Here is a 23033-nt window from a genome sequence, read left to right as displayed (position 1 = left end):
AAGGCCCCACTCCACTCCTGGCCAAGAACGGGGAAACACTCATCAAGGAACCGAGGCTGTCAGGGCCCGATGGAAGGAGCACTTTGAAGATCTCCTCAATCGAGACTCTGCCTTTGACTCGAGTGTTCTCGATTCCATCCCGCAGCATGCGACCCGCCACCAACTCAGTGAAACTCCAACGTTGCATGAGGTAGGCAAAGCCATAAAACAGCTAAAGAATAACAAGCCTATGGGTGCGGATGGAATCCCTGCTGAGGCACTAAAATATGGCGGAGAGGTGTTGTTGGCGCTGATACATGACCTCATCTCTCTCATCTGGAGGGAGGAGAGCATGCCGGGAGATTTGAGAGATGCAGTGATTGTGACCATTTTTAAAAAGGGGGACAAGTCTGACTGCGGCAACTACAGGGGAATCTCCCTGCTATCAGCCACTGGGAAAGTTGTCGCTCGAGTTCTCCTCAATCGTCTTCTCCCTGTGGCCGAGGAGCTCCTCTTGGAATCACAATGCGGATTTTGTCCCCTACAGGGCACAACAGACATGATCTTTGCAGCGCGACAGTTGCAGGAAAAATGCAGGGAGCAGCGTCAGCCCTTAGACATGGCCTTTTTCGATCTTACAAAGGCCTTTGACACTGTCAACCGTGAGGGTCTATGGAGAGTCTTCCTCCATTTCGGATGCCCCCAAAAGTTTGTCAACATCCTTCGCCTGCTTCACGATGACATGCAGGCCGTGATCCTTACCAACGGATCCATTACAGACCCAATCCACGTCCGGATCGGGGTCTAACAGGGCTACGTTATCGCTCCAACCCTCTTCTCAATCTTCCTCGCCACCATGCTCCACCTCACAATCAACAAGCTCCCCGCTGGAGTGGAATTAAACTACAGAACCAGTGGGAAGCTGTTTAACCTACGCCGCCTCCAGACCAGGTCCAAGATCACCACAACCTCTGTCATTGAGCTGTAGTATGCGGACGATGCCTGCGTCTGTGCACATTCAGAGGCTGAACTCCAGGATATAGTCAATGTATTCACTGAGGCATATGAAAGCATGGGCATTACGATTAACATCCGTAAGACAAAGGTCCTCCATCAGCCTGTCACCGCCGCACAGCACTGCCCTCCAATCATCAAGATCCACGGCGCGGCCCTGGACAATGTGGACCATTTCCCACATCTCGGGAGCCTCTTATCAACAAAGGCAGACATTGAAGCGGAGATTCAGCATCGCCTCCAGTGCGCCAGCGCAGCCTTCGGCCGTCTGAGGAAAAGAGTGTTTGAAGACCAGGCCCTCAAATCTACCATCAAACTCATGGTCTATAAGGCTGTAGTAATATCCGCCCTCCTTTAAGGATCTGAGGCATGGACGATGTATAGAAGGCACCTCTAGTCGCTGGAGATATATCACCAACGATGTCTCCCGCAAGATCCTGCAAATCACCTGGGAGGACAGGCGCACCAACATCTGTGTCCTCGACCAGGCTAACATCCCCAGTATTGAAGCACTGACCACACTCGATCAGCTTCGCTGGGCAGGCCACATAGTACGCATGCCAGATACGAGACTCCCTAAGCAAATGATTTATGCGGAGCTCCTTCATGGTAAACGAGCCAAAGGTGGGCAGTGGAAACGTTATACGGACACTCTCAAAGCCTCCCTGGTAAAGTGCAATGTCACCATTGACACCTGGAAGACCCTGGCCGCAGACCGCCCGAGGTGGAGAAAGTCCATCTGGGAGGGCGTTGAGCTCTTCGAGTCTCAATGCAAAGAGCATGAAGAAGCTAAATGCAGGCACCGGAAGGAGCGCACAGCAAACCAGCCCCACCGACAGCTTCCCTCAACGAGTGTCTGTCCCACCTGTAACAGGATCTGTGGCTCTAGTATCGGAATGTTCAGCCATCAAAGAACTCACTTAGGGAGTGGAAGCAAGTCCTCCTCGATTCCGAGGGACTGCCGATGAAATTGGAGCCAACATGAAGGGAAAGGTCCTCCCTGACAAACCTCAGTGACGGTTTTTGAGGAAATTACATTCTAAGCAGACGGTGTAAAACTATTTGGTATGGTGCTTAGATTTCCAAAAGCCTTTGATCCTAGTGAATAGCTGCTACTGAAATTGGCAGCAGTGTGAATTTCAGGTCAAACTCCGGCGTGGATAAGGAATTAGCTGAAGAAGAGAAAGCAGCGGGTACTTGTTGGGGGGTGATGTCGGGGGACGGGAATCACTGAGCTAATTATTTAGGGATTGGTGATGAGGCACTTACTGTTCCCAATCTATGCTAATGAATTGGATTCAAAAACTAAATCTAAACTGGTCAAGTTCACGGAAGTTACTGAACTGGGGGCGGGGTCGAATCAAATTGGAGCAGGCAGTAGGTGACCGACAGAAGGAGTTAACTAAAATCTGCAAATAGGCAAACTAGTGACAGATGAAATGTAATACAGACAAGTGCAAGGTATAATACACTGGAAGGAAGCTGGGTGGCATAACTATCGATGGGTGGTACAGAAATAGATAAAGGTAAAGTGAAGAGAGATCTGGAATTATAATAGATTTGATACTTTATATATCAAATCAATCATAAGAAAAATGAACAAAATGCGTAATTAGACTCGGTTAGTGGAGTATGAGTCAGAAGACAAGATGTTAAAATGGCCTGACCAGTTTACAGCTTGAGTATCGTGTTCAGGTCCAGGGAAACAACGAAGCCATGGAGGTGGTGCTGACTCGAGCCACGAGACAGCCCCATGTTCAAAGGATTGGGTTAGGAGGAAAAGCAGGAGAAACTGGGGCTGTTTAGCTTTACAAAGAGAAAGCTGACAGGGGATCTTGTACAAGTGTACAACATATTAAACAGTCTAAGTACGATCAATCTGGAGCACTATTTCCATTACTGGTCAAACTGAGCTGTGCTCTGTGATTCCCCTCCTTTAACCGGCCTTTAACAAGGCAAAGGGTTTGGGCCTCATTTTTGTTAACACTATTAAGACTGGGAGGAAAAATAGAAAGGTCAGTTATTCACTTTCCAAACATTTCCCTACAAGTTAGTCAATCCTGATCTTTTAATACAGAGAGAGGAGAATGTGCCCCCATTCACTAAAAGTGTAACCGTTAAGGCCTCGGTTTCACTTACAATGAATGACAGGAAGTAGCATTCTTGCTTTGCTGAAATTACATTTAAAGGGTTAATTTCCTCAATTAGGTATTTTAAAGAAGCCATTATATTAATTCTATTTAATCCAGTCTGTTTTAACATTGCCATTAACCCATTAAAAATAGCTGTGTTAAAATAACACAGGCAAGGATTTATGGGACCAGGTTAAAAGATGCACCAAAAATAGTGCGCTGATCGAATTAAGCCGATTATTATGGTCAACAAGCGATGGTTAGAAGGGCTTGGAACTTTCATTTACAGTCCATGGATGGATGGTACAGAAATAGAATGTGAAATGAGGGCTGAGGCAGCAGTGCCAGTGTTGGCAAGCACTGTCACATTGTTTATCAATCACTCTGCCAATCTTCTAACCTCATTTTAATTTTACATTATTTTGTAGTTTTACATGTTGAAAAATCCCATCTCATTGGTCTATAATTACTGCAGCTATATTTACTGTGCATTGTGACAGATGAGAGCTTTGTCCACTTTCAGATATGAAGATTCTCCACTTTATATATATATATTCGTGGATTTTTAACTGATCCAATTCTTTGCTGTTTCTTTAGTATAGATTCTCGGTGATTTCCTCAGGGTGGCTATTAGAGCTGAATATAGGGGATCGTGCTCCTGGACAGAGCCATGACCCCCGCCTCCCCTTACCCCCACCCTCCCCCGTAATGCATATTTGGAAGTGGAGAGAGCACATTCCCCATGATTTTCCTTCCATTAATTTGCATGGATGTTAAATCACGGGCCGTGTGCCTGCAATTCTCCCTGGATGAGGTTCACCGCTGTGAGTGTGATCTGGGAGTATCAGCCATATTGTCGCTGTGGCTAGACATGCAAAGTCTGACATCAGTAGTGGGGAAAATGTTGGAATCAATTATTAAGGATGAAATAGCAGCGCATTTGGGAAGCAGTGACAGGATCGGTCCAAGTCAGCATGGATTTGTGAAAGTGAAATCAGGCTTGACAAATCTTCTGGAATTTTTTGAGGATGTAACTGGTAGAGTGGACATGGAAGAATCAGTAGATATGGCGTATTTGGACTTTCAAAAGGCCTTTGACAAGGTCCCACACAAGAGATTGGTGTGCAAAATCAAAGCATATGGTATTGCGGGTAATGTACTGGCGTAGATAGAGAACTGGTTGGCAGACAGGAAGCAGAGAGTCGGGATAAATGGGTCCTTTTCAGAATGGGAGGCAGTGACTAGTGGAGTGCCGCAGGGCTCAGTGCTGGGACCCCAGCTCTTTAATTATCTATTAATGATTTGGATGAAGGAATTGAGTGTAATATCTCCAAGTTTGCAGATGACACTAAACTGGGTGGTGGTGTGTGCTGTGAAGAGGATGCTAAGTGGCTGCAGGGTGACTTGAACAGGTTAGGTGAGTGGGCAAATGCATGGCAGATGCAGTATAATGTGGATAAATGTGAGGTTATCCACTTTGGTGGCAAAAACACGAAGGCAGAATATTATCTGAATGGTGGCAGATTAGGAAAAGTGGAGGTGCAACGAGACCTGGCTGTCATGGTACATCAGTCATTGAAAGTTGGCATGCAGGTACAGCAGGCGGTGAAGAAGGCAAATCACATGTTGGCCTTCATAGCTCGGGGATTTGAGTATAGGAGCAGGGAGGTCTTACTGCAATTGTGCAGGGCCTTGGTGAGGCCTCACCTGGAATATTGTGTTCAGTTTTGGTCTCCTAATCTGAGGAAGGACATTCTTGCTATTGAAGGAGCGCAGCGAAGGTTCACCAGACTGATTCCAGGGATGGCTGGACTTTCATATGAGGAGAGACTGGATCAACTGGGCCTTTATACACTGGAGTTTAGAAGGATAAGAGGGGATCTCCTAGAAACGTATAAGATTCTGACAAGACGGGACAGGTTAGATGCTGGAAGAATGTTCCCGATGTTGGGGAAGTCCAGAACCAGGGGACACAGTCTTAGGATAAGGGGTAGGCCATTTAGGACTGCGATGAGGAGGAACTTCTTCACTCAGAGAATTGTTAACCTGTGGAATTCCCTGCCGCAGAGAATTGTTGATGCCAGTTCATTGGATATATTCAAGAGGGGATTAGATATGGCCCTTACGGCTAAAGGGATAAAGGGGTCTGGAGAGAAAGCAGAAAAGGGGTACTGAGGTGAATGATCAGCCATGATCATATTAAATGGTGCTGCAGGCTCGAAGGGCCGAATGGCCTACTCCTGCACCTATTTTCTATGTTTCTATGTTTCTATGTTAGGGTCGAACAAATCCATATCTCTGGCCAACATATCATTGACAAAAGTAGTGGCTTCGAGTTTACACTATATTGTGCTGGTTTCTCTAGTGTAATTTGCCCGAAATCAGCTAAACCAGTATAAAATATTGAGGAATTTTAAGCGCAAGTTACATCCAGCACAAGTCTAGATTCCACAATCTATTGCGCTAGTTTAAAAAACATTGGCCCAGAAATTCCCACGTCCCGGGCCCGTACGAAGTTTCTACGGACCCGGGAAGGCATCGCAAAAGCTGTTTTTCAGCGTGCAATGCGCATGCGCTGAAAACCGGCTTTTCTGATCTGTCAAGCTAGAGCTTGACAGATGATCCGCAGATCGGGAGGGAGGACATTTGTACGGGAAGTTTGGGCTATTTACCCATATGTTGCACGGCAAATGTCCTCAAAACTCTTGCGCCTGAAAAAGCAGGTGCATAGCCTACTTTTCCAGGTATAAGAGTTTAAAAACATAGAAAAAGCATGATTAAAATAAAAATTTTAAAAACACATTTATGTTAAAATTCTGCCCACTCAGATAATGTTAATTTAAACCCTAACTCTAACTTTTTTTAAAAATCGGGAATATTTTTTTTTTCAGAAAACATGTGTAACATTTTTAATTTCTATTAGTTTATTCTGTGAGGTGTTTTTTAAATATTTTATGCAGTGTTTGCGGGTTTTAGAGTTTTTCTCATTCATAGTAATAGGAGATTCGTAACTTACAAATGAGAAAATACTTACCTGTGATTGGGTGTCCAGGCCCACGTGACTCCTGCAGATGTCCCAATGCACGCACTGCGCGTCGCAGGGAGAGGAGGCCTGTGGATCGGGAGTTCCAGCAGGCACAGCAGCTTCTGGTAAGTGCATATTTTATTTCTATTTTTTCGTGATGTGCCCGTGGAAAGCACTCCTCGGAATTTCTGCTTTATTGTGCTGGAAGCCGGCCCCGCCCACAAAGCTGGCCATGCCCCCAGATCGAATTAATCACCATGGCGAGTTTCAGCTGATTGAGTCCATTTGCGGCCCTTCGAGGAGGCTTTCAAATTGAGCTTTTTTTTTAATGTGTAAGAGCATAAGTTGGCACGTTTTAACATTTATAAATATTAACAAATATTTAATTTACTAAGAAACTGACTCCTATACGCCGGTGAAACTCATAAATAGTTCTGTCTAGATTTTTTTTAAGTAATTTAAAATCAGGTTACTGACAGGTGGTGAACCAGAAATGCTTATTTTTTGTGATAAACCCATTTTCAGCTATATTAATAAAACAGAACCAGGTTACCACTCTGAAAAATATCAAGGAATTTTGTTTTAATGCAATGGGGGAAATTAATCCATTCCGTTCTGTTAGGCTGCCCCGTGGCCCCGATTCAGGGAGGTTTTATGTTCGGCAATATACAAATGAGTTTGAGTGTAAACTTGAACCATATCTTCAATTCGGTAAATTAGCGCAATTTCTAGCGAAAATTGCGTCTGGTTTTCCCATTGCGCCCAAAGCGGAAACGCTAGCCGAGAGATCACTTCTTACACCCGTCCGAGAAAGCAACAACCAGCAGGGATTGGGCAGCCGCTCCCTCAGTAATAAGTCATTGTCTGTCATTTGGCTGCAAGGTCCACGAGGAAGGCCTTCAAAGGAACTCCGCGGACTGCTTTGTCTCATGGACAGGTCAAAGCAGTTGGTGTTAATCACGCTATTGCTGCTTGCTACTGTGACCGTGCTTCTTCGGTAGATTAGTCTGCAGCAGAAGCACCCGACATGACTGATATTTACATCTTTTGAAAGGACGTGGGTACATCAGGAAAATCCTGTGTGTAATCCAGGGATAGGAAATGATCTATTGTTTGTCCAGAGCATGCTAGTCCAAATCACTTTTTGCACAAAGTCTCACTGTAATTCAGAGGTTTGGCCTATGGATGTTGATTTTAGTGATGGGCACAGGAAGAAGTATATGGAGAGGTCTGAATCATAAGAGCTGATTCGAAGAGAGTTAAAAGAAAAGAAAGACTTGCATTTATATAGCGCCTTTCACGACAACGACGTCTCAAAGTGTTTTACAGCCAATGAAGTACTTTTTGAAGTGTAGTCACTGTTGTAATGTAGGAAACGCGGCAGCCAAGTTGCACACAAGCAAGCTCTCACAAATAGAAATGTGATTATGACCAGATAATCTGTTTTTTGTTATGTTAATTGAGTGATAAATATTGTCCAGCACTTTCCCTTCATAAATCCATGCTGACTTTGTTTGACCGAACTTTGCTTTTCCAAATGTCCTGCTACTGCTTCTTTAATAACCACAGATGTTAGGCTAACTGATCTACAGTTTCCTGCATCTTGTTTGCCTCCTTTTTTAAATAGGGACATTACCTTTGCAGTTTTCCAATCTGCTGGGACTTCCCCAGAATCCAGGGAATTTTAGTAAATTACAACCAATGCATCCACAATCCCTGCCGTTACTTCTCTTAAGACTCTAGGATGCAAGCCATCAGGTCCAGTGGATTTATCTGTCTTTAGCCCCATTATCTTACTGAATACCACCTCCTTAGTGATTGTGATTCTGTTAAGTTCCTCCCCCCCTATAGCCCCTTGATTATCCACTGTTGGAATATTGTTAGTATCCTCTACTGTAAAGACTGATACAAAATATTTGTTCATAGTTTCTGCCATCTCCATGTTCCCCATTACTAATTCCCCAGTCTCGTTCTCTAAGGGACCAACATTTATTTTAGCCACTCTTTTCCTTTTTATTTATCTATAGGAACTCTCGCTATCTGTTTTGATATTTTGTGCTAGTATACATTCATAGTTTATCTTCCCTTTCTTAATCATGTTTTTAGTCATTCTTTGCTGGCTTTTAAAAGCTTCCCAGTGTTCTGTCCTCCCACTAGTTTTGGCCACTTTGTATGCCCTTGTTTTTAATTGGATACCATCCTTTATTTCTTTAGTTTGCCACAGATGGCTATCTTTTCTCTTGCACCCTTTCCTCCTCATTGTAATATATTTTTCTTGAGAGTTGTGAAATATCGCCTTAAATGTACACCACAGTTATTCAACCGTCCTACACTTTAATCTATTTTCCCAGTCCACTTTACCCAAATCTGCACTCAAGACCTGGGTGCAGTGCCTCAAAAGGTTCAGTGACCTCAATGAGTGGTCAAGGTCAGTGAGTTCATCTTCAAATGTTATATCCCACCAATTGCACCACTTGCTCTCTCAAGTGGATGTAAAAGATGCCATGGCACTATTTCGAAGAAGAACAGGGGAGTTATCCCCAGTGTCATGTTTAACAAATTTTGCTGGAGTTCTTTCAGGATGTAACGAACAGGGTGGATAAAGGGGAACCAGTGGATGTGGTGTATTTGGACTCCCAGAAGGCATTTGACAAGGTGCCACATAAAAGGTTACTGCACAAGATAAAAGTTCACAGGGTTGGGGTAATATATTATCATGGATAGAGGATTGGCGAACTAACAGAGAACAGAGAGTCAGGATAAATGGTTCATTCTCTGGTTGGCAACCAGTAACTAGTGGGGTGCTGCAGGGATCAGTGTTGGGACCCCAACTATTTACAATCTATATTAATGACTTGGAAGAAGGGACTGAGTGTAACGTAGCCAAGTTTGCTGACGATACAAAGATGGGAGGAAAACCAATGTGTGAGGAGGACACAAAAAATCTGCAAAGGACATAGAGGGGTTAAGTGAGTGGGCAAAAATTTGGCAGATGGAATATAATGTTGGAAAGTGCAATGTCATGCACTTTGGCAGAAAAAAAATCAAAGAGCAAGTTATTATTTAAATGAAGAAAGATTGCAAAGTGCCACAGTACAGCGGGACCTGGGGGTACTTGTGCATGGAACACAAAAGGATAGTATGTAGCTACAGCAAGTGATCAGGATGGCCAATGGTATCTTGGCCTTTAATGCTAAGGGAATACAGTATAAAAGCAGGGAAGTCTTGTTACAGTTATACAGGATATTGGTGAGGCCATACCTGGAATACTGCGCGCAGTTTTGGTTTCCATATTTACAAAAGAATATACTTGCTTTGGAGGCAGTTCAGAGAAGGTTCACAAGGTTGATTCTGGGGATGAGGGGGTTAAATTATGAGGAAAGTTTGAGTAGGTTGGGCCTCTATTCATTGGAATTCAGAAGAATGAGAGGTGATCTTATCGAAACATATAAGATTATGAGGGGGCTTGACAAGGTGGATGCAGAGAGGATGTTTCCACTGATGGTGGAGATCAGAACTAGAGGGCATGATCTTAGAATAAGGGGCCGCCCATTTAAAACAGAGATGAGGAGAAATTTCTTCTCTGATGGTTGTAAATCTGTGGAATTTGCTGCCTCAGAGAGCTGTGGAAGCTGGGTTATTGAATAAATTTAAGACAGAAATAGACAGTTTCTTAAATGATAATGGCATAAGGGATTATGGGAAGCGGGCGGGGAAGTGGAGCTGAATCCATGATCAAACCGGCCATGATCTTATTGAATGGCGGAGCAGGCTCGAGGGGCTGTATGGCCTACTCCTTTTCCTATTTCTTATGTTCTTATGTTCTTATGAATTCTGGCATTGACCGCCATTGCTATCTGCCTCCACTCCCTTCGTAGTTTGTCTGGATGATCTCCTGCCCACCTTTGGTTAGAGGACCTCGCTTCTTCTATCCAGCTTCTCCACCTAGGCCTCCAGTGCAGTATTTGAGAACCTTGGAGCACGTTCACTCTCCGATTGGACCATAATTCACTGTTCTTCAGAGTCAGACTCTTCCCCAGACACTTCAAGCACATGCATCAGTCAAAATGCATCTCCCTTTTAAGTGGTGCAGGCTGACTTTAAGTAGTGCAGGCTAGCTTTAAGTGGTGCTAGCCTCGCACAGACTTGGGCCCCCTGCTGTGACATTCATCCACTGACTAGCACATTTAGCGCTGCCTCAAATGCTGCAATTATATAAATTACCAGGCAGCACCAAGTTTATATCGGAAACAATGGCCGTGGGTTAATCACGCACCGCGATCTCTGTGCCCGATTTCGGGGGCTATCAGTTTGGCTTTGTTCTGAAGGTATGTGAATTGCTACTGTTTTCAGCGACACTGTCCTGACAGCTGTGAAACCATTTGATTTATGTATGTCAATGTGAGAAGTATTTTTCAGCTTTGCTTAAAGGTGAACCGCATTATTCTATTTTGCCTTTGTATCTGTGTGATATTTTGAGATTTGTGATCATTCATTTTTTCATGGAAAAATTTTGAGTTATATATAACACATGTAACTCCCACAGCTACCTGGGCTATATTTCCTCCCACCCCGCTTCCTGTAAGGTCTCCATTTGGTGAAGGTGTTGATGATGTTCTGCGTACTGTCGTTCACTTTACCGCCCCCGTCACAGCACCGAGACTTATCAAAGTCACAAATAATATGTTATGTGACTGTGACTGTGGTAAACTATCCCTCCTCCACCTTCTGGACCTGTCTGCAGCCTTTGACATGGCTGACCACACAATCCTCTTCCAACGCCTCTCCTCCGTGGTCCAGTTGGGTGGGACTGCACTCGCCTGGTTCCATTCCCAACTACCCAGTCATAGCCAGTAACTCACCAGCAATGGCTTCTCTTCCTGTGTTCACACCATTACCCCTGGAGTCCCTCAACGATCTATCATTGCCCACCTCCTATTTCTCATCTGCATGCTGCCCCTCAGCAATATCATCTGTAAACACAACATCAGGTTCCACATGTACACTCGAGCTCCCACCATCTCTCTCGAACCCTCCACTGGCTCGGATTTGTCACACTGCATGTCTGACATCCAGTATTGGATCAGCACAAAATTCCTTCAACCAATTAATGGAAAGACCAAATTCAAGGGGCTGGATTTTCAGTCTCCTGTCGCCCCTGTTAGTGCCCTGGAGGGGCGGCAATGGCGGCGGAAAGCACTTTCGGGCGGGCAGCCAGTTTCTAGTGCCCTGCCGGGACATTTAATGCCAGTTTTGAGGTGGCTCGGAGCATTATCACCCGGAAGGCGCGAGCCGGTGTGCAACGCCCCTGGTTGCGACACCGACTCGATATTTGGATCGCACCCGATCCGTAGCACCACGTAGCATGTCCTGTGGACGTTGGCATTCCAAGCTGTACTAACCGCAGTGAGTGAAATAATGCCAACCTGAGCTAAGTTGGGTTGTTCTTGCAATTTATGTTGTGATGGCGTGAGCTATGTATTGGGATTGTTTTCGATTTTTGTTTTCAGGTTCCCCCCACAACCCCCACCCTCGAGGCCCCACTTAGGGTGCTCCGAGGCTGGCTGTTTAGCTCGGGATTTTCAGTTGCCTAGTGCCCTAAAAATTGTGTGTAACACCATCCTAAGTGCTCCACTCCAAACTCAGAGTCCAGCTGATGAATTTTGTGGTGGCCGATGGCGCAAAATTTACCGCTCCGCCTGGATTAACTCCGCAACAGAGGCCTGACCGAATTTCCACCCCATGGTCTTTGATCCCACCACAAACTCTGTCCCCCATCCACCAACTCCATCCCTCTCTCTGGTCACTGTCTGAGGCTGAACCCAACTGTTCACAATATTGGCCGAAATGAGCTTCTGACCCCTATCCACTCCATTAACAAGACGGTCTACTTCCACCTCTGCATCATCACCCAACTCCACCCCTGCATCAGCACATCTGCTGCTGAAACCCTTTATCCATGTCTTTGTTATTCCAATACTCTCCTGGCCAGCCTCACACCTACCACCCTCCACAAACTTGTGCTTATCCAAAACTCTGCTGCCTGTGACCTAACTCGCACCAAGTCCCGTTCACCCGTCGCAACAACATTTAATCAACATAAACAAACAATATAAAAGTAAAATAATTACAACAAATAGAATTAAACCTTCCACCAATGAAGTTCCTATTGAACCTAGCCATTCAGTGGCTCTGCTCCACAAAGTGAATGATGGGGGTTGCTTAAGTTTTTCTACCTCCTTTTGGATATGCTCCGCTAAGTGGTAATTTCTTCGGAGCTATCTGGGATATATGTGCAACACTCAGTTCCGAGTAGGGTGCAAGTACCTCCCTTTTCAGCCAGGATGTAATCAAGGGCCAGTCTATTCTGTAGGGCTACTGTGTGGATTGCTACCATTTCTGCATTGATTTTAACTAGGGCCTCTGAGGTATCATTGGCTACCCATTCCACAACGGATGCCATGTTAATGGATTCCCTTGCCAGTTTGGCGGTCCCATACCTGGGGATCAGAATGGCAAAGAACCTCTCTGTTTCTGTGATAGCTCTCAGGACGGTGTAAATGTTCCGACAGTGACTTTATATGATACATATATAGCACAATGTAGGCTAAATAGCAGGATCCCATCCAATTCTGGGGCAGCCAAGGGTCGGCCTTGTGGCCACACACCCAATAGGTGCCATTATCGGCAATGAATGTTAGCTGTTTCTTTGTCAGCAACACTCCGGGGCCTGTCCAGGCTTTTCCTTCTGTTTTATTCAGAATCCCCGTTACGTTAAGAATTCCCACATCGGCCCAGTTTGGATGGTTCCGTGGCTTGATTATATAATAATTCCGGGAGCAGTTACTATACCCCATATTTTGTCCTCCTTTGATGTTTCTAATCAGACAGACCAATTCCCCCGGTCTTCCTATTCCCCTTGTATTAGTGACAACAAAAAATGGGGGCCGTTTGGAATTATTGTAGCACGGTTGGTATCCCCCTTCAAAGATAGTCAGATTGTAACCTGCTGACTTCCATTTACATGCCCAGTTTTCCGTATCCTGAAACGCATTGCCTGTTTTGTTTTGATTAATTATCCACTCAGCCATTTCCGAGATATTCAAGGGAACTGGCCTCAAGGGAATCCCTCCCTTTGAGTGAATAGGAATATGCGCACACACCCAACAACTAGAAATGTTACCTTGTTTGGCATAAATGTATGACATATATAAAAAGGTATTTACATGTAATTCCCTTGCTACCCTACTATTTCCCTTTGGTGCAGAAGGTCGGCTAGTAAGAAGTAGGCAAATGCCTAGAATACCTACAATCAGTAATACAGTAAATGTAAACATTTTCGCAAAAAGTAATTGTCCTTATTAGATTTCAGCTTCAGTTATGGGTGCTCGTTTAATGTGTGAAGCGTGGATCCAGGCTTTCTTTCCTTGGACTTCAACAGCTGCCTGGGTGGTCAATAACACTTGGCACCCAAAGGTTCTTTATGCAACTTTTGCACATACACCCAGACTCCCTGGATGATGTCGTGTCCTCCTTCGGGTGGATTACCCCAAGCTGCCGATACCTGTCGGGAAACAGAACTAATAGCATTGATTAAGTTCTGACAGTATGATAACAAAGTGTCACTTATTAAGTGAACATCAGCTTTCCGTAAATCGATAGTTCCTGGCAGCGACATGGGTCTTCCTGTTATAATTTCAAATGGGCTTAGACCTGTAGTTCTGTTCGGGGTTGCCCTAATGCTACATAGCACTATTTGTAGTGCCTGGGGCCAATAGGTGTTCCTTCTTGGTGATATTTGGCAAGCCGTTGTTTCAGAGTTTGATTCATTCGCTCTACTTGTCCTGATGATTGTGGAAGATAAGGACAGTGTAAATCCCATGTAATGTTCAGTAACCTACAGACTTCTTGGCAGACAGCACCTGTGAAGTGTGTTCCCTAATCTGAGACAATGTTACTCGGGACTCCCCATCAGGGAATGTAATCCTTACACAAGACCTTTGCAGTGTGATTGGCTGTGTGTCCTTCTGCTATTCGACATGCTTCTGACATGGCCCGTAACTCGGCCTGTTGTGTTGACGTTCCTGAGGATAAACATCCTTTTGCCACTACCTCATATAAGGTTGTAACTGCCCATCCTGCTTTTCTGGTACCATTGTCAACAAAGGAGGAACCATCTGTAAACAGGATGAGGTCTGGGTTGTGCAGAGGCTCCTCTGCTGCTAAGGCTGCTTCTTCTGTTTCTTTTAAAATCTCCACGCAGTCATTCTCTTCACATTCTCCCCCCTCTTGCTCCCTCGATTCTGACATCGGGAGCATAGTTGCAGGATTAGCCGGGCTGGCCCGGACGATATGGAGATTAGGAGCTTCCAAAACTGCTGTCCAGCGGGTCCATCGAGCTGCCGTCACCTGAGACATTCTAGTCATAGACAGCAAAGCATGTACGGTGTGGGGACACTTGACAATCAGCTTTTGGTCGAGGACTAGACCCGCAGTGGTCATTACCGCTCGACATGTAGCTTCCATGGCCCTTAGGCAACTTCCCCATCCGAGGTCTACCGCATCCAGTTTTACCGAATAATAGCCAATAGGTCTTTGCCGATCCCCATGTTCTTGTGTCAGTATAGCTGTCATGTATCCTTCTTTCTCATGGACAAACAGGGTAAATGGCTTACCACTGTCGGGGATTCCCAGAGCCGGTGCCGAACACAAAGCCTTTTTCAAACTCAGGAAGGCGTCTTGCTGTTCCTTAGTGAGGGTGATGGCTTCTTTAGAGGCACATTTCCCCTTTAAAATATCATTCAATGGCTGAGCAAGCTGTGTGAAGGAGTCAATCCAATTTCTGTTAAAGTTACACAATCCCAAAAAAGACCTTAATTCCTGAATAGTGGTGGGTTTTTTAGCAGCCCGAATGGCTGCAGTTCTATCCTGGGTAAGTTCTCTCTTTCCTTGTGAAATCTTTTGTCCCAGGTATACAACCTCTTCTTGGGATATTTGTGCTTTGTCGATGCTGGCTTTATGTCCTTTCAGCCAAAGGTGGTCCAGCAAAGCTCGTAAATCTTGTTCATGCTGGTCTTCTGTGTTTGAAGCTAGCAGGATATCGTCTACATATTGGATGACTGTGGATGACAGGGAAGGTAATTCTCGCAAATGGCTTTGTAAAGCCATGTGGAATACCGTAGGGCTATTGTGGAAACCCTGCGGTAACCAGGTCCAAGTATACTGTTGTCCTCGGACCATGAAAGCAAACCACTGTCGAACCTCCAGTGCCAGAGGCACCGACCAAAATCCGTTGGCCATATCTATAAACGAGAAATATTTATGTTCCGGTTTGAGTGCATTAAAAATGGTGGAGGGATCTGCGACCAAAGGAGCTTTTTGATCAATACACTGGTTAGCTTTCCTATAATCGACAGTCAAATGCCAAGTCTCATTAGATTTCTGTACCGGCCACACGGGGCTATTGGAGGAGCTATGCGTTTTAATAAGCACCCCATGTTTCTCCAATTGCTGAATAACCGGTAAGATTCCCGCGATGGCAGTTGGACTGATGGGATACTGTTTAGTACATGGAGGCTTGGTCCCGGTAAATGACGCAGGCTCCATCTGGAGTAGGCCACAATCGTTCTTATCTTTAGCCCATATCGGGTGTTCCTTCAATTCTTCTTTCTTCAAAGTTCTAATTGACCATGTCAACCGACCATCCTCGAAATGCAACGATGAATATATTTGGATTAGAACGTCCATTCCCAAAAGGGGTTGATCTACTGGGCCTATCCAGACCGGCGTGGTTAGTTCATGTGGACCCAGCCCTATAAGTACCGGTGTTGTCCTTTTAATTTCCATTTTATGGCCCCCAACTCCATAGGCTGTACGTGCCCTACCATCCAACGGCAAAAAGTCTCCATATTGTAGGGGTAAGCATGTTAATTCCGCCCCTGTGTCTAAAAGACAGTCCACATCCTTATCGCCCACCCTCACAGTTATATATAGCCCATCTCCCCTTTGTTGTATTAGTGCGAGGAGGGGGGCCAGGGTGGGCTCTAATCATTTTTTGCTATCCCAAGTAACTCCTTCTGTTGTTGTATTGTCATTCGCTTAAATGCTTCTATGAGGTCGTTATCTTGTGACAAGCCTGGTTTGTTGGCTGAATTGTATCCCTGGCTGCGTCCTCTTCCTCAGCCACGACCTAGCTGTTTTGCTCTGCACGTCTTGGCCCAGTGACCTTTTTTCCCACAATAATGACATTTTCCGGGTAATTTTCCTAATGACTGTTTATCGGAATCCTGGGATTTCCATCCCACAGCCTGTACAGCTCGGACTTTAGCTCCCATATCCCGATCTAATTGGTTACATCGATCCACCAATCATGCAAAGGTAGTTCCTCTACCTTCCCAGTCTGGTAACACTACCTTAAGCATGTTGGACAGTTCTGGCTTTAGACCTGCCACAAAAGCTGCTTTCAGGGGTCCAAACACTTGTTCATTCATTTCCTCATCCGTATTATTCATACCCGAATGTTCTAGCCACGTGCATCTAAACCGCTCGTCATACTCCAGGACCTCCTCTGTTCCTTTTTGTTGGCAGGCTGCAATTTTTCCCCAGTCTGTCTTAGCTGGACTGAAGGCTTGCAGCCAGTGTTTAATCGCCTCCCATCCTGCGTCTAATTCTTGTTCATCCTGCCCCAAAGCTTCTTCTACCTTGTCGTGCAATTTTCTTCCCTGTGTTTTTGGCACCATTCTGGTCAAAATTTGCACTCCGTCCCAAGGATGAAGTTGATATATATTTCTTAAGCGGTCCAATTGGTCCCACGTTTTCACTCCCCCTTTCTTTGGATTGGGCAATTCCTTGGACCATTTTTCAATTTTCTCTGGGTCTGCCGGATCATGAATTAAGTATTCTGCATACAGCCTTTTCCACGTTTTTTTGGTTCCGCCCTCATCCGCAGTCTCTTCTGATTTGACTACAACTCGTCTTTTTTTAAACGGGGCAAAGCGCACCCCTAATTCTTCATCCTCCGACCCTGTATCGTCGGAGGATTCAGAATCCGTATCTATTCCTCGGTCGTGTCTTCGGGTTTGCGCTTTTAATTTATCCAAACATGGGTACCCTGGAAATTGACCGATACATTTTCCTTTTCCTATTACTGTCTCTTGACCTAATGATTTTTTCCATTCTTTACTTTCACCTTTAAGATCTTTTCCTTCCACTTCCGACTTTTCAAGTTCAAGTTTTTTCTGTCGCAGCTGTGCACAAACAGCTTGCAATTGATCCTTTGTACTGGTCACTTCTCGATCATGTTGGGAACGCATTATAATTTCATTCCGCTTTCGGATCTTTCCCATAACGGCTAGGGACCATCTAGTTCGCTCTTTATTTTTCATACGGGTAATTTTTCCCCAGACCTTTTTAATCTCGTCCAAGGACCATTGTCCTTTGGAGGTTCCGTACTTTTGTTCGATCTTAATACAGGTTTTAGATAAGTTGAATTGTTGCTCTATGTATTCTTTCAACTGTTCGAGAATTAAATCTAGCAAAACCTCAGGTGGTGCCTGCCCACCTTTAACAGTTGGAGGCAATTCTTTGCTCTTATCTCCTGCTGCCATAATACTGATTTCTTTACTGGGGTCTCGAGTCATAGGCTTTCTAGCCGATCAATAGGTCGGTGATTAATTAACTAACACACCGCCGAAGTTTAGACGTCTATGGGACCTCGAGCCGACTACCAACCGGAGGGTTCGCAAACCGGAGGCTTTCGGAATCGCGTAGAAGGAGAGGCGAATTTAGACTTTTGACCGAGGACTTTTATAAAGAGGAGTCGTTACCTCAATATGTAGGTCCGATGTCCAAAATTCAGTTTCTTTCCTCAGCGATCCTGTTCGCGACGCTAAAATTGTTAGATCTCTTCATTTCCAATTAAATACGAACTCCGATTGTAGTTTTAATGTAACTTTATTTCTGGCAGACAGCAACAAGCTTCTGGCTTCAAGCCAGGTCATTGTCCTTCTGAGACCACATGGTCAAAATGGCTGTACTTATACCTGGATCAATTTACAGAAAAGAACTCACCTTCTTTGACCTTATTGGCTCAATTAGTAGTCTTTTAACCTTTTAATTGGCTCGCTACCCAAAGTCCTGAAATGTCAAGTTGATTGATGACTTAATGCAACATGCTGAACTGCACGTAGACATCTCTGACTTGGTGTCTGTGAATTCTCACAGTCTGTCTAAATGCAGCCTGTTTGAATTCTCTATCACCCATCCCTGATTTTCATTGCTCCACCATTGGCGGCCATGCATTTAGCTGCCTAGGCGTAAGCTCTGGAATTCTCTCCCTAAACCTCTGCGCCTCTCTAACTTTCTCTATCTCTTCTCCTCTAATACGCTCCTTAAAACCTACCTCTTTGGCCAAGCTTTTGGTCATCTGTCCACTATCTCTATGTGGCTCGATGTTTGATCTTGTTTGATTATGCTGCTGTGAAGCGTCTTGGGACGTTTTACTACGTTAAAGATGCTATAAAAATGCAATTGTTGTCTGGTGAAAAGATTTGTAAATTGCTTTCTGGAAAGAGTGTGTGCATGTGTGAGTGTGCATCTGATGACACAAATACACTGTGCTTGTTTAGAGTATACATTGTCACTTCATATAAGTTTTTCTCTGTTTCTATTAATTGCTTGCAGACAGATTCCAGTCAGGACAAAATTGATTTGAACAATTCCTTCCCACTTTTGCAGATGCATCGGTTCATTCTAGGAATTCTTATGAATCCCAGGCACTTTGCTAGTAAAGGTTAATCATTCCTTTCAAAAACGTTGAAGAGTCACATCATATGCACTCTAATGCCACATGCACTCTTAGACCATCCTCACCCTAATACCAATGCACTTGTAGGACTCGCATCCTAATACCACATACAATCTAATAGCACTATAACACCATAGCCTTGATTTTTCTCTGAATTACTGTCCGTTTTGGGGTCGTGATAAACTGAATGAAATGGGTTATGGGAGACTCCCGCCTCAATCCGATGATATAGAAGCTGCACGAGTTATCCTCCAAAAAAATCAGCAGTCTCCTTTAATGCCTGTCTAACATTCGAGTACCCTGGAATGTGCGGCATTATTGACTGCATGTATGCCTTCGATCAGTGATAGGATTTTATTCAGTGATTAATGTATGTCATGTTACAGCATGTGTGGGCCTGGAGTTATCTCCATCGGCTGGTTAGTGACAGAGCGGGAATACCATCCATCATACATTATACATTGGAGCCTTTATACATTGGAGTTTCGAAGAATGAGAGGGGATCTCATAGAAATATAAGATTCTGATGGGACGGGGCAGGTTAGATGTGGATAGAATGTTCCCGATGTTGGGGAAGTCCAGAACCAAGGGACACAGCCTTAGGATAAGGGGTAGGCCATTTAGGACTGAGATGAGGAGAAACTTCTTCACTCAGAGAGTTGTTAACCTGTGGAATTCCCTGCCGCAGAGAGTTGTTGATGCAAGTTCATTGGATATATTCAAGAGGGAGTTAGATATGGCCCTTATGGCTAAGGGGATCAAGGGGTATGGAGAGAAAGCAGGAAAGGGTTACTGAGGGAATGATCAGCAATGATCTTATTGAATGGGGGTGCAGGCTCGAAGGACCGAATGGCCTACTCCTGCACTTATTTTCTATGTTTCTATGTTTCTATCAATGTGAGCCCACTGCCAACCCACTGCAATTTCTTCCCAAGGACCTTATTTGCTACGCAGGGCGGGTTTGGAGCAGGGATACTGATTGTCACTGATGGAGGAAGCTGAGGAGGTGAGCAGCAGGAGCATTGTACCCAGATCTGGGATACAGTGCAGGAAGAGGTTCAATGACCGAACCAGTTCATGAAAGGTCAGTACATTTGCTGATACACCTCCATCCTATGGTTTAAGCCCCCCACCGACCTCACACTCTGTCTTGCTAAGATTCTCCATGACATCACTCCTTACACCCACTCCACTTTCAGCAGCAGCCGATCCTCACTGTCTGTGTACCACCTCACCTCCCCATGTATCCATCCACCGCTGGTGCTCACTCCAATCCTTACACAATGTGATGCATCTGTCTGATAGTCACCCTCACCGAATGATCGACATCCATCGGGTGAATACCTCACCTTGACTCACTCACAGGTCTGTTTCTTCTCCCCTTGTAGGAGAAGAGAGCGGAAAACGCAACGGAGGGGGACAGGACTGGAGGGGGACCACCACAAACACAGATGCAGAGGCCCTGGAGATAAGTGGCACATCTGCGTCCCTCTCAATCGAAGATGGAAAGACAGGGAACACAGATAGCTGGTGACAGAATTATAAAAACCCATCTGATTCACTAATGTCCTTTTTGGAAAGGAACATCTGCCGTCCTTACCCGGTCTGGCCTATATATGACTCCAGACCCACAGCAATGTGCTTTACTCTTAACTGCCCTTGGAAATGGCCTAGCAAGCCACTCAGTGATATTCAAGAAGGCAGCTCACCACCACCTTCTCGAGGGCGATTTGGGATGGGCAATAAATGTCAGCTTTGCCAGTGATGCCCACACCCTGTGAATGAATACAAGAAACTCTGATCTGCTTTCTCAATAAACTATAGCCATCAGGAAAATATCCATTACCATCTGGAGGAGGTCTGCTTCCATATAAAGCTTTCAGTATTTAATATGTGAGATTTGCTATGATCACACATATCTCTAACTGACTGCATTCACTCTCAGTCCCCCAAACAATTTTATCACAAGCCAGTGCTATGTGTGGGTTTTTTTCCTAACAAGTAAGCAGTATTTGCCCTTTGAGGTTAACGATGGAGTCACTTGAATCATTGAAGTTGCGCCATAGGAACAGGAGGCCATTCAGCCCCTCGAGTCTGTTCTGCCATTCAATTAGAATGATGGCTGGTCTGTATCTCAACTCCATTTACCCGCCTTGCTTCCATATCCCTGAATATCCTTCTCTCACAAAAATCTATCAATAACAATTTTGCAAGTTTCAATTAATCACCAATCTCAACAACGTTTTTGGGAGAGAGTTCCAGATTTCCCCGACCCTTTATGTGACGATGTGCTTTCTGACATCACCTTGTCTTGGACTCCCTCACCAGAGGAAACCGTTTCTCTCTCTCTACTCCTTTAATCATCTTAAACACCTCAATTAGACCACCCATTTATCTTCCATACACAGGGGAATACAAGCCTAGTCTATGGAACCGGCACTCATAATTTAATCCTTTTAGCCCCGTATCATTCTGGTGAATCAGCGCGGTACCCCCTCCAAAACCAATATATCCTTCCCGAGGGGCAGTGCCCAGAACTGAACGCAGTTCATCAAAACAACAAGGAACAAACCGAACCCGACGGATGGGAAATATCTGTGGCGTGACCCCAGAATAGACGTGGGACTGGGAGTGACACCAGAATAGATGTGGGACGGGGAGTGACACCAGAATAGATGTGGGACTGGGCGTGACCCCAGAATAGATGTGAGACGGGGCGTGACACCAGAATAGATGTGAGACGGGGCGTGACCCCAGAATAGATGTGAGACGGGGAGTGACACCAGAATAGATGTGGGACGGGGAGTGACACCAGAATAGATGTGAGACGGGGAGTGACACCAGAATAGATGTGAGACGGGGAGTGACACCAGAATAGATGTGGGACTGGGAGTGACACCAGAATAGATGTGAGACGGGGCGTGACACCAGAATAGATGTGAGACGGGGCGTGACCCCAGAATAGATGTGGGACGGGGAGTGACACCAGAATAGATGTGGGACGGGGAGTGATACCAGAATAGATGTGGGACTGGGAGTGACACCAGAATAGATGTGAGACGGGGCGTGACACCAGAATAGATGTGAGACGGGGCGTGACCCCAGAATAGATGTGGGACGGGGAGTGACACCAGAATAGATGTGGGACGGGGAGTGACACCAGAATAGATGTGGGACGGAGAGTGACACCAGAATAGATGTGGGACTGGGAGTGACACCAGAATAGATGTGAGACTGGGTGACACAAGAATAGATGTGGGACTGGGAGTGACACCAGAATAGATGTGGGACGGGGCGACACCAGAATAGATGTGAGACTGGGAGTGACACCAGAATAGATGTGGGACGGGGAGTGACACCAGAATAGATGTGGGACAGGGAGTGACACCAGAATAGATGTGGGATGGGGAGTGATACCAGAATAGATGTGAGACTGGGTGACACCAGAATAGATGTGGGACGGGGAGTGACACCAGAATAGATGTGGGACTGGGAGTGACACCAGAATAGATGTGGGACGGGGAGTGATACCAGAATAGATGTGGGACGGGGAGTGACACCAGAATAGATGTGGGACGGGGAGTGACACCAGAATAGATGTGGGACAGGGAGTGACACCAGAATAGATGTGGGACGGGGAGTGATACCAGAATAGATGTGGGACGGGGAGTGACACCAGAATAGATGTGGGACGGGGAGTGATACCAGAATAGATGTGGGACTGGGAGTGACACCAGAATAGATGTGGGACTGGGAGTGACACCAGAATAGATGTGGGACTGGGAGTGACACCAGAATAGATGTGAGACTGGGTGACACCAGAATAGATGTGAGACTGGGTGACACCAGAATAGATGTGGGACTGGGAGTGACACCAGAATAGATGTGGGACTGGGAGTGACACCAGAATAGATGTGGGACGGGGAGTGACACCAGAATAGATGTGGGACGGGGAGTGACACCAGAATAGATGTGGGACGGGGAGTGACACCAGAATAGATGTGGGACAGGGAGTGACACCAGAATAGATGTGGGACGGGGAGTGATACCAGAATAGATGTGAGACTGGGTGACACCA

Source organism: Pristiophorus japonicus, chromosome 11, assembly GCF_044704955.1.
Source record: "Pristiophorus japonicus isolate sPriJap1 chromosome 11, sPriJap1.hap1, whole genome shotgun sequence".
NCBI lineage: Eukaryota > Metazoa > Chordata > Chondrichthyes > Pristiophoridae > Pristiophorus > Pristiophorus japonicus.
This window is presented reverse-complemented; position numbering follows the sequence as displayed.